The 17,133-nt window shown below is 39.2% G+C and overlaps 1 pseudogene; it reads right to left on the minus strand.

The window, feature by feature from the left end:
* Window positions 1-16,987, minus strand: part of LOC107149555 — a 38,881-nt pseudogene extending 21,894 nt beyond the window's left edge.
* Window positions 16,988-17,133: the final 146 nt, after the last annotated feature.

A 17,133-nucleotide genomic window follows, 5' to 3' on the forward strand; every position in this document is an offset into this window, starting at 1 on the left:
TAAATACAAGGGATTGTTTTTCTTATTTTTAACAATGATTCCACTTTTACATTTCCCAGGGGGGAAAAATGACTTTGTGTGGAAAGGTAAGTCTCTCTTTTTTATTCATCTGGATTTTGTCAAGTAAAATAACCACATAAAGGGAATAACAATTCAAAACTCACTAGAATGTCTCACGAAGAAAACTTCCATTTTTCCCAGTTTTATGATGTCAGTTTACACCTGTCAGTTCTTCACCTTGGATAAATTACTATAGTCTCTGAGTTTCAAGTTCTTCTTCTATAAGAGAGAGAAAGAGACCTATGTTATAGAATAGTCATGAACAGATACAAAATACAATGCACTTAGCATAATGCTTAGCAAGGTTAATGTGAAAAGGAAGGTAAATTATTGTGGAAGTGGCCCTCATTCGTATTCACTGTGGGTCCCCATGAAGTGGGTAGGACAAGTATTTATTATTATTTCCATTTTAGATATAATTATCTCTAAGATCACATAAATCAACCCAGACATGAGGCTGCTCGTGCTTTTGGGTTACCATTTTATTGTTTTTTTCTTTACTTTAGCAATAACCTTGTGTGTTCTGTTGGAAGAACTCATTCATATTTAAATGCATTTGCAGTTTTGTTGACATTTCTCATAGATTCCACTCAGATCAAAACCTGACCATGTAAAAGATAATAACAGCTTTTATTTAATATCAATTAAATTAATATGTTCTCTTATCATTTGTGTTGAAAAGAAAGTTCCCAATAGCATGAAAGGTGACCTGAGTATAACTGCAAAACAAAGTCATATATCAGTGTTGTAGGCACTAGCAATAAACATTTTTCTAATCTGAATTCAGGGGCATTCTCACCAATCATCCTGGTAGAATGCAAAGCAACAATTCTTTTACCCAGCATAACCTTCACTTTGACCCGTGACCATAAAAACAACAATGATTCATTCCACTAGAAATATATCACATGATAAAACTCCTAGAGACAAAATAAGTCCATTTCTCTGTCAGTTTTCTAATTGCAACTTCACTTTTTCCCCCCACTATTGGGAATTGAGCCCACAGTGTTTTAACAGGGTTAAATCCCATTTCTTTTAATTTTTTATTTTGAGATGGAGTCTAAATTACTGAAGCTGACCTTGAACGTGTTGGTATTACAAGCATATGTCACTGAACCTGGCACAACTTCATTTTTACCAGACCTTCTTTCAGATCTAGAACAATTAAATTTTAAATACCCATATCAAAATGTGTAAAAAAGTTTATTCATTTTCTTTGGTTGATCATTTTCTTTAGTTAATGTGTTATACAGTTCAGAAATCAAAGAGAATTAGAACATTGTTAAGTAGTTAGTTTAAATTGCAAATTAGTAGGAAAGAATGCAGACAGGAAGCTCTAAAGGCAGGTAGAATTTTCTTAGTCTCAGGAAATCCAAGAAGAGGGTTATAAATTGACACAAGCATAGCACTTGAATTCATTCTCATTCTCTCTCTCTCTCTCTCTCTCTCTCTCTCTCTCCCTCTCCCTCCCCCCTTTCCCTAACTCATACTTTTTGTGGAAACAACTAACATTAAATTTTTAAGAGTGATAAAGCAAATTTATTTTAAAATGTTAATATTTCCAACCCACTGTAAAGCACATCCTTTGTAACTATTTAAACTTGTCAAAAAGTATTTTAGACGTCAATTAAAACATGTGAAGGAGTATGTTGGTTTTTAAAATTCTTTTAGGGTCTAAACAAGCAGATTGTTTAGAAAAGATAAGTTTCTTTTCTCTCAATATATTTTAACTTAACTTTGCATATGACTCAGGTGATTTACCAACTGCCAAAACTGACACTTTAATTTCATCATCGAGAAGTAAAATACAAATCATCTCCTATAAAAAGCATGTAATGACATGAAGACTTGATCATCAGCAAAACCTTCAATAGCTTAAATGGCTACAATATGGAAATCCAGGCTTGCAAATCTTCTTAACTGTAATTGAAATAAATTTTAAGTGAAAAACACAAGCAAAACTCCTAAATTTCCATTTTCTCTTCCAAAACAGTTGATTACAAACTTTTAAAAACTATAATAGCTAATACATTTTTTTTAAAAAATGTGGTAACGTAATATAAAATTTAACATCTTAACCATTTTTTACGTGTACACTTTAGTAGTGTTAACTATATTCCATTGTGTACAACTAATCTCCAGAACTTTTTCATCTTGTGAAAATGAAACTTGAGACCCATTAGACAACAACTTTCCATTTCCTTTTCCCTCAAGCTCCTGGTAACTACTGTCTTTATAAATTAGATTACTTTAGATACCTCATATAAATAGAATCATATGGTTTTAGTCTTTTTGTAAGTGGATTATTTCATTGAGCACAATTCCCCAAGTTCCATCCATGGTAGCATGTGACATGATTTCCTTCTTTTTAAGACTGAATAATATTCCATTGTATGTACATGCTGCATTTTCTTTATCCATTCATCCATTGATAGACACTTAGAGCGACTCCTTATCTTGGCTGTTGTGAATAAAGCAATAATAAGTATGAGAGTGCCAATGTCTCTCTGAAATACTGATTTTAATGTGCTTGATATTTACCCAGTAAAGGAATTGCCAATTCACATGGTAATTCTATTTCTAGTTTTTTGAGGAATCCCCATACTATGGCTACTAGTTTGTATTCCCAACTGAGAGTTTTGTATGAGATCCTCTTTCAGCTTTCTTATCAGCATACATTATTTTCTGTCTTATGGATAATAACCATTCTAACTTGGGTGAAATGATCTGTCATTGTAGTTTTGATTTGTGTTTGCCTATTGATTAATGATATTGAGCATTTTTTCTTATCCATTTTTTCATTCTCCATTTGTATTTCCTCTTTGGTGAAATGTCTGTTTAGGTCAATTACCCATTTTGAAATTGAATTTTTTTGTTTTTACTATTGAGTTGTTTGAATGCCTTCTATATTCTGAAAATTGTTTCTTTGTCATATAAAAAGTTTCTTGTGGCTTCTGGACAATCTTTGGCATTTCTAAATTAGAAACATTATCCTAATCTACAACTTCATCTTTACATGGTACTCTGTGTGCTTATCTGTGTCCCAATTTCCCCAACATCAATCTCCGAGGGTTGGAACCCATCCTAATGATCTCATTTTAACTTAATTACCTCTTAATACTCTCCAAATTACATCACATTCTGAGGTAGTGGAGGTTAGAAGTTTTACATAAGACTTTAGAGGGACATAATCCACCCCATAAATAATAACATATCCAACTGCTTACTTCATATGTAGCAAAGAAAATATCACAGAGAATCCTCTAGGCCAGCTTCCTGACACAGAACATCCTCATTCTCCTTCCTGCTGCTCTGTGTCTGTTACCTGGCTTTATCCCTGTGTCAGCCCAAGGATCCACACTTTGGAGGATCTGTTTGATACTTAGCTTCAGCTTCTGTGGAGGTTACCAGAGTGCAGGTGCATATTCAAACCCACCCACTGAATTTCAATGGATGCCTAACACCCCCATCTGGAAGCTCTAGACCCCAAAACACTCAAGAGGGAATTGTGAAGAAGAAAATTGACAGAGCCACAGGCAGTGATTTAAAATAGCCTGGAAAGCAATAAACAAAGGTGGTGAGGGATGTGGGGAGAAGACACAAAGAAGCGAATACCACCCCAGTTTGAAAAAACTTTATTTTATCCATCTCTGCATCCCATACCCTGCCCAGCAGTCTGCTTTTATGCTCTCTAGGATGCTTAGATGGTGGAGAGTTCTTAGTCCAAAAGCAGTCTCCTGGATTTCACAAGCACAGAAAAACTGTCACCCAGAATTGGACAAGAAGACCAACTCACATTACCTCAATCTTTTGGGAACCCTGGTTTAAGAACTAATTCACTTAACTGGGAAAGCATGATTTTCATTCGTCATTTAAGAGTGTTGGTGCATTAAAAGATAGGAATTGAGTAACGTATACAAAAAGAGATGATTGCTTTTTTAAATTTTTTGATTTTTGCAGAATGCCCTTTTTCCTTGATGTATTTCCAATTGATGTGCAGTATCCCAAAGCACAGTTAGAAATGGTATTTTCCAGAGCCAGCACTGTGGTTACCATGGCAAGAACAATTTTTTTTTTTTTACAGTTACCTAGGGAAATAATAAAGGATCAGGAACGTGTGCAGTTTGTTAAGTTCTAAAGACTAGTGTAGGGGTGTTTTATTTTTCAGAAAAGGAGAATTTAATGAAAAATAAAACTTTCTACCCTGAACCAGGCCTCCCACAAGGGATTCCCACTTCAAAACAAACTGCAAACATATTGGAAGAAATGAGAGCCTGCATCTTGAAAAAGATCAGTGAATATGGCCTGGGGACTGTCACCTCCCTGTTAGGATTTTTTTTTTTTTTTTGAGTAGTTAGAGCAGTTATCTGTTATCTTTTAGGATTGTTGGGGTACATGAAGCCATTCTCAGCTATGTCCCCCTCCCACCTTCAGGCCCCTGTATCTGTCAAGGCTGCTTCTGTTTCATGCTGAGCCAAGCTTGACACCTCTTGCAAAAGAAGATTGATTCACTTGTACAGAGGCATTCTATACTTTCTGAAGATGTCAGAAGGGAAATGAAGAAGATGAGTTTGCATTGCACAATCTCCCCTTCCTCCAATTAAATAAGAAACTATTATTTCTATTTGCTAATGTTCCTTCTTTGGCTGTCATTGCCCCCAGAGACATCTCACAAGGATTCTTTCCTCAAATGGAAGGAGGCCGACAGGCCACTCTTTCTCTTTCTCCTGAATTCCTATTCACTGTTATCCCTCTTCCCATCTACTGTGCAGAATTCAGCTCTGACTAGTCCTACATCCAATTTTTCACAATCCTAACCATCATGAGACCTAGCAAAAGTCCTCTGTTTCATAAGAATTAGATACCCTTTTCTGCTAAGAATCAAACCCAGTCTGCAGGGCACAGTTAGAGGCATCAGTTAGAGAGTAGCAATGATTAGTGTGTACACGGGAATGTGGCTGCAACTCAACAGTCACTAACCACATGCCGCTGTATGTATGTATGTATGTATATATATATATCTGGGGCCAGGCGCTAATGAACATAGAAATAAACATAGGCATGGATAAGCAAACATAAATACCTGTAATTAAATTTTTTTTTCTTAAGAGAGAGAGAGAGAGAATTTTAATATTTATTTTTTAGCAGACACAACATCTTTGTTTGTATGTGGTGCTGAGGATCGAACCCTGGCCGCACTCATGCCAGGCGAGCGCGCTACTGCTTGAGCCACATCCCCAGCCCTGTAATTAAAATTTAAGTGAAAGAAATGCTTTAGGACAGAGGTAATGTTGTAGAATGGTGTTATGGTTTAACTATAAGAGCTCATGGGAGTGAGAGTGTAAGAATTTTCAGAGGTGAAATGATTAGATTATGAGAGGTAAAATTTAATCAGTGGATTATTTCAGTGTAGTGAATTAACCGGGTGGTGACTGTAAGTAGGTAGGGTGTGGCTGGAGGAAGTAGGTCACTGGGCCTTTGGGGTTTATGTTTTGTTGCTGGTCAGTTGGAGCTCTCTCTGCTTCCTGGTGGCTCTGTCCTGAGTTGCTTCCTCTGCCGTGCCCCTCTGCCATGATGCTCTGCCTCACCGAGTCCGCCAACTGTGGCTTGAACCTCTGAAACCATGATCCCCAAATGAACTTTTCCTTCTCTATGTCCTTCTTGTCCGGTATTTTGTTCACCATGACAATGAATTGACTAAAACAATGGCAACACTTAATTTCAGCTAGAGTACTGAGGTGACACTTACCTAGAAAGTGGCATATAAAGGAAGAGAGAAGTGTTCAGTATTTATTCCCACCTGGATGCTAAAGAGACGGGCTTTTTAGTCTATGGGTTCCTGTGTTCCTTCCGTATCCCTTGCTAGTTCTGTTTCTTTCATTCTGAAAACTCTTAGATTTTTTTCCTGTGGCAATTTCTATGCCATCGTTTTGTTCTGGCGGGCAGTTGCTATTCTTGCAGATTGGCATGATCTTTTTGAGGTTGCTTTTAAGATTTGGGGAGAGTGTTGAGTTGCAATTAGCTTTAGAGTTAGATTAACCATAATCCCCAAAGATTGTCTTTCTGCAGTCTCCACTCTGCCCTGAGTACACAGAGAGGTCTCTGCACGCTGAGTAGATGAACTAGAAAATCTTCCAACTCCCTGGTAAATTGAATAGCAATTCAGTTCACAGATCCCTCATGGATATTCTTGCCCCAGTAACAATTACTTCAGCCTCGTGAAGTCAGCGCCAGGGAATGAGCAGAGCACTCTGCAAAGACTCAAGGGACTATGATGTAGATTTCTCTGTGCTGCTCACATCTCTGGTATTTAGCTCAGTGGGATGACCACACTGCGTTTGGATTCCCTCTCTATGTACCCAAGTCAGAAATATGCCTATAAGCAGAAAATTGGGGGACTGCCTTGCTTGTTTCCTTAGTTTTAGGGATCACAGCAATTGACTGTTCCACATCAGAAAAGTTCTTTCACACTACACCCAGCTGTTTACAGTGGGGGCACTACTCCAGTACCAGTTACTTCATTATAATTGTAATAGGAAGTTTTGTTAATTCATGTAAATCTGCATTCGACCTTAATTGAGAATATGCTCTAGGAATTTGTGGTAACTTTTATAACTACAGATCCTTCTGCACTCTCTCATTCTCCCTCATCAATAAAAGACCTAGTTAATCACCTAACATCCAGAAAATAATTTTTTCTCTGGTGGAACAAGTGATGGTCAAGATATTCTCTGGGGATTTCATGTCAGCCTGAACACAGTGTAGTATCCAGTAAGCCCAGTAGCCCACACTCTTTGTAATGGCCCTTCAAGTTCAGGATTCGAGTTGCCCCAAGGATTGTTGTTAACTGATTCTAGGAAGCCAGCTGAATCCCACTGCTAGAATTTTATTATGTTTACCTGAAGTGAAACTTCCATGAAAGATATGGATTGGGCATGTGATGAAACATTTGGATTTCATCAAGCTAATAGGAACAGATAGAATGATCATTGCCCCCAGATGTTTGTGTTGCGGAATCTTTCCTGACCCTTGATTTTATTGAGGTCTGGAAGCTAGGTTGTGAGAGGAGGAGGCTTCTAGTCACAATTTCTTCTAACTATCTGGGAACCTGATTTGTATTTTTTTTTAACGTTTGTCAGTTCAAAACACCCACTAAAATATTAAAGAGTTCAAATTTTCCATCTTTTGTTTAAATCTCCTGGGCTCTGAATTTTAGATGCATTAACATGACAATGGCTGCTTTTTTCTCTTTTATAATTTTGTTCTAGACTTGAGAAGGTCTGTAGGGATTGTAGAGATCCATGACTAATTTCCAGGCCAGTATACCAGACAAGTTCTCAACAGGTTCATTTTCTCTAACCATGTTCCATTGCCTGAGGTAATAAAAAGAGAGGAACAAAACATAACCATCTGTATACTCAGAAAAAGTCCTTTTCCTTAATGTTATTTGGAATTCCTTTCTCAAAAATTTCCTTTTACTTACATATCTTGTATTCTCCAATCCGCCATGCCTTATTTTTTTTATATACCTTTATTTATTTTTTGGGGGTGCTGAGGATCAAACCCAGTGCCTCACAATGTGCTAGGTGTGCTCTACCACGCATATGATTTTGTTGCAAAGAAAACTTGGAGAATTCCTGACTTTTACAGGTTTTTTTTAAGAAGTAGATAACGGTAGTTATTGAAAAAGTTTGATGTAAGTGAGGTTCACCTGCTCCCCACAACCTTGCTACCAGATTATAATAAAAGTAAGTTGCAGACCAAATTTTTATACATGCAGACAAATATTCATTGGCATGCACAGAATGATTCACATATTCTGTTTTGGAAAGATTGATGAAATCCGAGCTTTCTGTTCTGGAACTAATGTCTTATGTGAAAGACTCGCGAGGTGGATGCAATATTCCCTTTGCTCCTACAGTCAGCATGAGGCAACCAGAAATCCTAATGCTGGGCATAAAAATTCAGTGTCCAAATGCATAACTAACAGAGGATGCGGGCTTTGGCACCATCTTTACAGATGAAAGCTAGAGGGCTTGCTAGATTCGTATATTCTTTTCCTGAAAGAATGGTGAGTCTCTCTAAAATACTAGATTTTAGCCAATGCTCAAATCCTAAATACGTTTAATTTTACCAATGAGAACTCGTTTCCTTCATTGATCCTTCTACTTTATCAAGAATATTTCTAAACATTTTCAATGCCAAATAGCAAAGTAGAAGGAAAATTTTGAGGTGCACATAACACAAGTATTTGAAACGACCACTTGTAAAGTTTAGAATGCTAGCTGACTACCTAAATGTCCATATTTCTTTAAGACCATAGACTGAGTGTATGCTAATTATCTGAAAAATTACAGCTATCTTAACATATTTTCAGACCTAATCATAAGTATTTCCACAGTAAAAGCCTGTGTTGAATAAAACTACATATTTCTAGGAGTTCTAAAATGTAATGTGAACAGTAAATTCCCAAGAGGTGATGAGGGGCTGGGGATGTGGCTCAAGTGGTAGCATGCTGGCCTGGCATGTGCAAGACACTGGGTTCAATCCTCAGCACCATATAAAAATAAACAAAGATATTGTGTCCACCTGAAACAAACAAACAAAAAAAAGATATTTTTTTTTAAAAAAAAGAGATGATGATAAGAATTATGGTTTGGATATGAGGTATCCCCCAAAACTTCTGTGTCAATGAAGGAATTAGACTATGAGAACTGTGACCTCATCAGTCCATTCTAATTTGAAAGGACTACTGTGCTATTTGGTAACTCTAGGCCAGTGGGTCATGGCTGGCTGGAAGTAGTGAGTTGCTGATTGTTGCCTTTAGGGATTGTATCTTGTCCCTAGATCATACACACACACACACACATTCTCTCTCTCTCTCTCTCTTTCTCTCCTAGCAGCTTTCCTTCACCACACCCTTCCACCATGATGTTCTGACTCACCTTGAGTACAGAGCAATGGATTCAGCCAACCATCTCTGAGACTATAAGCCAAAATAAATATTTCCTCCTCTAAGTTGTTCTCATCAGGTATCTTGGTCACAGTAATGAAAAGCTGACTAATGTCGTAGGGGTGGTGGTGGGAACAGTAGGCAGTATTTCCTAAACTTAGTTGACCATGAAACCCTTTTTGGTAGAGCATATCATGGGACTACTGTTCCTTAGAAGGCATTTTGGAAAATGCTGGTCTAGCTGAATCATGTAAATATAGTTCAAAGGAGCAAACCTAAGACCAGGGGACTGGGTATGTGTGACAATAAATATGAAAAAATAAGAACCTAATGAAGGGTGAGAAAGTGAGAAATTTCAGAAAATCTAATTAGACATTTAAAAGAGAGAAATAAAATAACTTGATTCCATTCCTGTGGAGACAGGTAAAGATTTCGAGCGATCCAGAATCCAATTTGATATTATTTTTGCTAGTCAGCTTTCTCTTGTTCTGACAAAACACCTGACATAAATAACTATAAGAAGGAAAGATTTATTTTTGGCTTACTGTTCCAGAAGTTTCAGCCCACAGTCAGGTGGCTCTGTTGCTTTTGGGCCTGTGGCAAAGCAGAAAATTTTGGCAGGTAGTGTGTGGTGGAACAAAACTGCTTACCTCATGGCAGCCAGAAAACAAAGAGAAAGAAAGAGAGAAGGGCCTGGTCCCTGTATCCACTTCAAGGACACACCCCCCAGTGACCCAACTTCCTTCTACTGGACCCCAACTCCCAAGAGCATCCCAGGCTGGCAACCAGCCTTCAACTCAATGGCTTTTGAGGGACATGAAAGATTTAAATCATAGCATTATCTAAAAAGCTATAAGTGCTGTGATCTATCTAGACAGGAATAATATGAAAATAATTCACTACAGAATCTAGGAGTAAATGAATTAGTTGAATTCAATCAAGCACTGAAGCTGTGTGTTTGTGTGTGTGTGTGTGTGTGTGAGATAAGGTGTGTTGCAAATTCAAATTCAGATCTGCTCCCTTTACAACACAAGTCCTCAGAAGAGTTGTATATTTTCACTGTATCTATTTCTTCTCTTCCCACCTAAACTTGCACGGAAGGAAGTCTTGTCAGTGTCACTAACTGCTTATGCTGGTCAACTTGAATGGGCAGTTTCCCCTACTCCTCTTACTGAGCTGATCTCTCTCCATGCAGGAGAGGACTTCCCCAGTCCACAGGTCAGTCATTGTAGGAAGGGTGAAAAGTGGCCGGGCATGAGAGATGCTTAGACATTATTATGCAACCCTTAGACAAGCAGCAAGATAGATGGCTGGTAGTGGGATATGTCCAGAACCCAAATTTAGCTCCAGGATGTGTTATGTTGGAGTTCTGGGGTGACAGAGCTGGGAGTGGGGAAGAGATCTTTTGATTAAAGTGATTAAGGCTTCCAAAACATGGGAACACTTCACTTTAGACAAATGTATATGAATTTGTTCTGGTCAGTTATTTGTATCTTTCAGTAGACAGTAGAATGCACTTGGACATATCATACATCAATGGCATATAACTGCTCATTCATCTGGTTGTACATGATATAGAGTTTCACAGGTCATGAAATCATATATGCACATAGGGTAAAAATGTCTGATTCATTCTATTATGATTCTGACCCCATTGCCTCCTCCCGTTCCTTCCCTCCCTGTGCTTAGTCCTATATTCCTCCCCGCCCTCCCTCCCTTATTGTGAGTTAGCATCCACATATCAGAGAAAGCATTCAGCCTTTGTTTCTTTGGGACTGGCTCATTTTGCTTAGAATAATATTCTCCAGATCCATTTGGAAATGCCATAGTTTCATTCTGCTTTAAGGCTGAGTAAAATTCCATTGTGTATATAGACCAGTTTCTTTATCCATTCATCTGTTGAACAACACCTAGGTTGGTTCCATAGCTTAGCTATTGTGAATTGAGCCCACACAAGTTTCTTCTTGGGAGAGTGGCAGAACCAGACTCATTGAAAATCACCCAGCCTGGTTTCTCCTGAAATGCTCTGTTAAGAAGGCACCCTGTCAATCTTCCTCACTAACTGCAATTTTCATTACATTTATGTGGTACCAAAGTGCTCATTTTCACCAAGTTTTCAACCCCAGTATTCCTTTTTTTTTTTTTTTTTTCAGTACTGAGATTGAACCCGGGGCTGGCCTCATGCACAGGAGGCAAACACTCTCCCACTGAGCTCTATCCCCAGCCTTAAGTCTTTCTTCACTTGACTTCTGCAACATGGTCTTCCTCTAACCTCTGCTTCTTCTTTTTCAATATTCTTCACTGGATCTTTCCTTTCTTCTAGACCTTTCCATGTGGAAGGCCCCAGGGCCCCAACCTCTTCTCTCTTCTCAAGCACTTTCTAGGCAACTTCATTCACTTGGAAAAGTTAAAATCTATAAGCTGATAATTCCAAATGTTATCTCTATCTCTGCCTCCTACTTCAGACTCACATATTTAACTGACAACTTACTAGATGCATTATGGGCATCTTACACCTAGCATGTTCAATACTACAATCTTCATAACACCCCCTTACCAAAATCGTCACTCCAAAAATTCAACATTGGCAACAAAACTCGATAGATGGAATTATCATTCATCCAACTACCCATAATAAAAACTTTGTATAATATTTAACTTCTTTTCTTACAGACCATAACATACCCATGAAGAAATCTTGTCTGCTTTACCTTCAGACCCTGCATCATGGCCCTTCCACCTAATTTGAGCCACTGTCGCCTTTTCCAGGTTGCAATAACCTGCTGGTTGGTTGCCTAGCCTCAGAGTTTCCCATCCCTCCCCCAGAGTCTGTGATCCCCACAGCAGCCTGAGAACATCAATCACTTCATATCTTTCATCTGAGCTCGACCCTCCAATAGATTCCTGGAACCTTTAGAATAAAACCCAAAGCCCTTTCCTTGGCCTACAAAGCCACCTGAGCTCTACAGAGCTACCCCACCCCTTCCCCATTGCTCACCACTTTCCCTTACTCTGGCCTCCTCTGATCCTCAGTCTCTCCAGATACACACCTTCCTTGGGGGCGTTTACACGAACTCTTCCCTCAGCTTGGGATTCTTTTCCCACAGATATTTTTTACTGCCCTAGGCAACATAAAATTGGGTGTTTTTATATATATAAAAGGAAAGTGTACTTATAAGATGAAAAACTTGAAACATCACAAGTACTCCTTAGATAGTATTTAGACACTAGTGTCTTTACTTCAGTAGTTTTACCCTTTGAAGTTTAATTCCATGCAATTCAACTAACAATCCAAAGCACTGGCATTTGTAGACAATGATAACGTGGTAGACAATGATAACTGTGTTAGTCAGCTTTCTGTCACTATAACAAAATACCTAAGATAATCACATTAAAAAGAAGAAAGGTGTATTTTGGCTCATGGTTTCAGTGCATGGTAGGTTGGCCCCATTGTTTTGAGATCTGTTGTGAGAAAACACACCTGGTGAGAAGCACTTGATGGAACAAATCTATTCACCTTAAGGGAGACAGGTAGTGAAAGAGGAAAAGGAAGGAGCCAGGGTACCCATATCCTCAGTGACTTAACTTTTCCTGTTATTAAGCCCCACCTCTTAAGGATTCCAATACCTCCTAATAGTACTGGAGACCGTGGACTGGAGACCAAGGCTTTAACAAGGGGACTTTGGGGGCATTTAAGGTCCAAAATATAGCAGTGGCACTTGAGGGCTGGTATGAATGACAAGACACTTCCACACTGGACCCCGGTAGCCACTGTGATCAGGGCCAATTTGCCTCTTAGATAGAGCACAACTTTAGGGCCCATGGTACTTGTAAGGGTCCATGAAAATGTTTTGATTTCTTTTTTTTTTTAAACAGGTTTCGTTCACTTTATTTTTGTTTAAAAACCCTATGTTGTAGCTACAAATGGAGGCTGGGTCCTCTCTACAAAGGCTCTGCTTGGGTTTTCACAAGATGGTTGGTGAATTCCTGATAGGGAGACTTGGTGAACACAGTCTCTTTCCAGAGATGAGGGGTCAAGTAGCTGTATGTCTTGGAGATGGCATCAAAGGTGGCCTTGGTGAAATTGCCCAAGGTGGCAGTGTAGCCCCTGACTAAAGTGCAGCAGTCATCAATACCAGCCAGCAGCAGCAGCTTCTTGAGCACAGGGGCTGAGACAATGCCAGTACCTCTGGGGGGCAGGGATGAGTGGCACCAGCTCAGAACCACAACGTCCTGTCACCTTGCAAGGGACAGTGTGGGGCTTGCCAATCTTGTTCCCCAGGAGCCTCTCCTCACAGGAACAATGTCAAGACACTTGATAGCAGTGGCTACCTCCTTGGAGCACTTTACTCCCAGTCCAATGTGACCACTGTAGTCCCCGATAGCTACAAATGCCTTGAACCTGATCCCTGGCTAGCACGAGTCTGTTTCTGTACAGACGTGATCTTCAAAACCTCATCCTTGAGTGATGCTCCCAGGAAAAAGTCAGTGATCTCAGACTCCTTTCCTTGGGCCAAGAGAGGAGACAGATCTCCTCCAGGGACTTGATCTTCATGTGTCGACCAGGTAGCCCAGCTTGCTGACCAAGATCCACTCCTTGTCATCGACCTTGCCTCCACGAGCCCCACGGCCATGGCCCTGGCCCCAATCATGGCCTCGGAGACCACTGCAGAAGCCTCCATGGAAGCCACCCATTCTAGGCCCCTGGGACCCCTGCTGGGACCTCCAGGACCTCTGGGACCTCCGGGACCTCTTGCTAGACCAGCGTCATTCATCATTTGGTGTTTTCCCAGAGAAGAAGTGTTTTGATTTCTTTTAAAAATCAAAAGAATAAAAACTAAGCTTTTAGGTTGAATAATACATTTTATTATATACTATTGATATATTTTATGATCATTGGTAAAATGATGACTATAACAGTGTTTGTGTGTGTGTGTGTGTGTGTGTACACGAGCATGCGTGGGCACACAGGACTGAGCCCACAATACAAAAGTGCCCTTTAAGCCAGTAAAGCCCTGGCCGTGGCCCCTGGGAAGGAAGTTTTTTTTAATCTGACTACCAGATGTGAGTGCTGTGGAGAGATGGCCTTTTAGGCTTCCTCCTGGCAAAAGGAAAACACTGCTTGGAAAACACCCCCATAAATTGATTCTCAGATTGCAAGGTCATTGTCATAACTTATTGACATAGTGTGGCCAGCCGTCTCCCTCTCAGGCAGAGGGCAGAACCCCCGAGCAGTCAGAGCTCTCTGGGTAGATATGGGGTGTGTCAACACAAACAGAAACCCAGGGCAGGCTCAGGGCAGCAGCATCAAGCTTTTGTGACTAGAGAAACACACTTATATACATAGTGATCTGGCTCCGGGAATTATAGGGTAGGGAGGTTCTGAGAAGTGTGCTGTACAGGAAATAGTATACCTGAGAACGTTGCTGCCAGACATGTCCCTGACTGAATCATTCTATCTACCACCATCTCAGAAATGGAGTGGATATCTAGTCCATCTGTGGAGATTTTAGAAAACGAAAGAAGCCTCTAGGAGTTTAGCATCCCCCCTCCTCCAGAGGAGTTTTTATGACTTCCCCTTATTATACATCCCTGTGTGATAAATCAGGAGAAAAAATACTGATAAGTGCTGATATAGAAGGAAAAAAAAAAAACCCTGAGATCCTGAGAACCAATATTTCCTTATCACTTAACATATCCAGGGACTACATATTTTAATTCATTTATTTCTCACAATATTCTTACAAGGGAGTTCTTACTACTACTGTCATTTTATACATAGAGAAACTGAGGTACAGAGAGGTTAGGATGCCTGACTAAGACCTCAAAGCCTTAAGTGGTGGTGCTGGGATTATAACCCAGAGCCTGATCTGGAATTTGTGCTGTTACTAGTCACTGAGTAGAGGAATCCGTAGTTAAAATGATAACTGCACATATTAAAATACTTGTCCACGTCAACTATTTAGTAAATCTGTGTATTTTATCAATATTGCCATTTATGTTTCCTTCAATTTTTTGCTTTATAAGACCCTGGAAAGAACTCCCTTCATTAAAACTGAATCAGGAATTCTGAAGTCCTGGGTGGATCCAGTCATTTTTCTGATGGTGTCTTGTGACTATCTTGTGTCAGGAAAAACTTGCCAAATTATGAAGTAACTACATTTGTACTTTAAGATGACACGTTTGAAACAAGTCTGGATTTATTCATGTTTTGAATCATTTGCTGTAGTGTTTCAACATGCTTTTACCCTCGCCAGTGGATTATGGAAACCAGCTCCAACAGATTCCTCAGCAGTTGGATCTGTACTTAGGTTCTCAGGATAATACCAAAAAAATTTCTCTAGTTCGCCATTCACGGTCCACTGCAAAAAGGTATTAAAAACTACTGCTCAAAAATAAGATAAAACAGTTTTAAAACCCTATGGCTTTTGTTCTCTTTAAAGTTTTTTTTTTTTTCCATTTCTCTACCATGAACTTGAAGAGGTCTGCAAGAACAGCACCTCCTCTGTATTCAGCCTTCACAGCCCTGCCAAATGCACTGCTCCCACAACAGTCTCACCGCTTGGCCCAGTGGGCCATCCCTGTGTCCTTCCTCAACCCCAGAGAGGATCACACTTCTCAGTGAAGAAGAAGAATGTCCTTTTGAAAGGTTTCCCTCTGCAAAAGGTATTTCAGTCATCTGGGGAGCACAGAAAAGCCTTTCCTGAAGGCACATCTTCTAGTCAACTGCTTCCGGGTAAAGTCAACCTTGACTTAAGGGTGGACAATAGAAGGCTTTACATTCCTGATGATCCACCCAACTGCAAAACAAAACAAACCTGTGACAGAACTGTGACAGGCACTGAGGGGAAGCAAAGTACTTTTTTTTCAGAGCTATAATGGCTGGGGAACATTCTTACCAATTCTCTTTACTGAGGGATGAGTGTGTGTGTGTGTGTGTGGGGGGGTGGTATTTGGTGTATTTTTACAACTGAGAAAATAATATATAATTATCATAGCTATTTTTAGAACAAAGCAAGGTACAAAGATGAATATAAAATAATCCATAGTCCAAAAGTCAGAGATAATACTTGTAAATCAAGTTCATGCCCAGCCATAACCTCCATCTAGTTACTGAACAGATTCATTGTAATCATTGTTTTGTTGTATGGTTGTTTTTCCTCTGTTAACCAATGTAGAGTGATTTTATCTCACACCATTTAGTATTTTTCAACTACGTAATTCTTCATTGATGCATCTCATTTATAGACCATACCCAACATATCTAATTTATAATGTAAAATGGTTACTTCATGGGTTTAAATTGTCAAATGTCATCAACTGTATGTTTTTCAGTTTGATATTTTCCTATTACTGGATTCTTAGGTTATTCCCAATTTTTTGTTGTATAAACAGTGATGCAATGAACACTTTAAACATAAATCTCTTTGTAAAACTATGATTGTTTTCTTAAGATAAATTTCTAGTAGTTGAAATTGCTGGGTTAAGGAAGATAAAAAGTTTTTTATGCCTTTTGAAACATGCTTCCAACTTTCCCTCTACATAGTGCTGATCTATCTATCATCTCTTTGGCATCTTCCTGATTTTTTATTTTTTAACTCAATTATACTCTCCAGCTGACTTTGGTATTAATACCATGAAATCATGTTACTGTTAGCTTCCCAGCATTGACTTCCAGATTATATTTCATCAAACAGTATTTTGCATGGTCAGAGCCCTTAGCAGGACAAAGCTTGCTTGGATCCATTTCCCGTGGCAAGTAGTGATACAGTAATAGAAAGATAACGGGATATGGTATGGATGTGTGTGCCCGTATTTGTGCATATGTGAGTATATACCATGTCAGGGAGTCCCCACTCTTCTACAGGTAACATTGACCGGGTGTAAAGGAATGATATTATTCCTTCTAAAGTACCAAGTGCTAAAACATGAACCAGGGTCACAAACTTGTTTGACAAAACCTGTTTCTAAAGGGTTGCTTGCTTTAAAACCTCTTTACACTTTGGAAATTTTCATATGAGATCTTAAGGACATGATTGCATTTAACTTGAAAAAATGTCATCCAAAATGAGGACATCTAGACAACTTAGAATCAACATCTTGCAAAAAGAGGAAGCAAT

The sequence above is a fragment of the Marmota marmota genome, unplaced genomic scaffold (assembly GCF_001458135.2).
Source record: "Marmota marmota marmota unplaced genomic scaffold, marMar, whole genome shotgun sequence".
NCBI classification, from domain to species: Eukaryota; Metazoa; Chordata; class Mammalia; order Rodentia; family Sciuridae; genus Marmota; species Marmota marmota.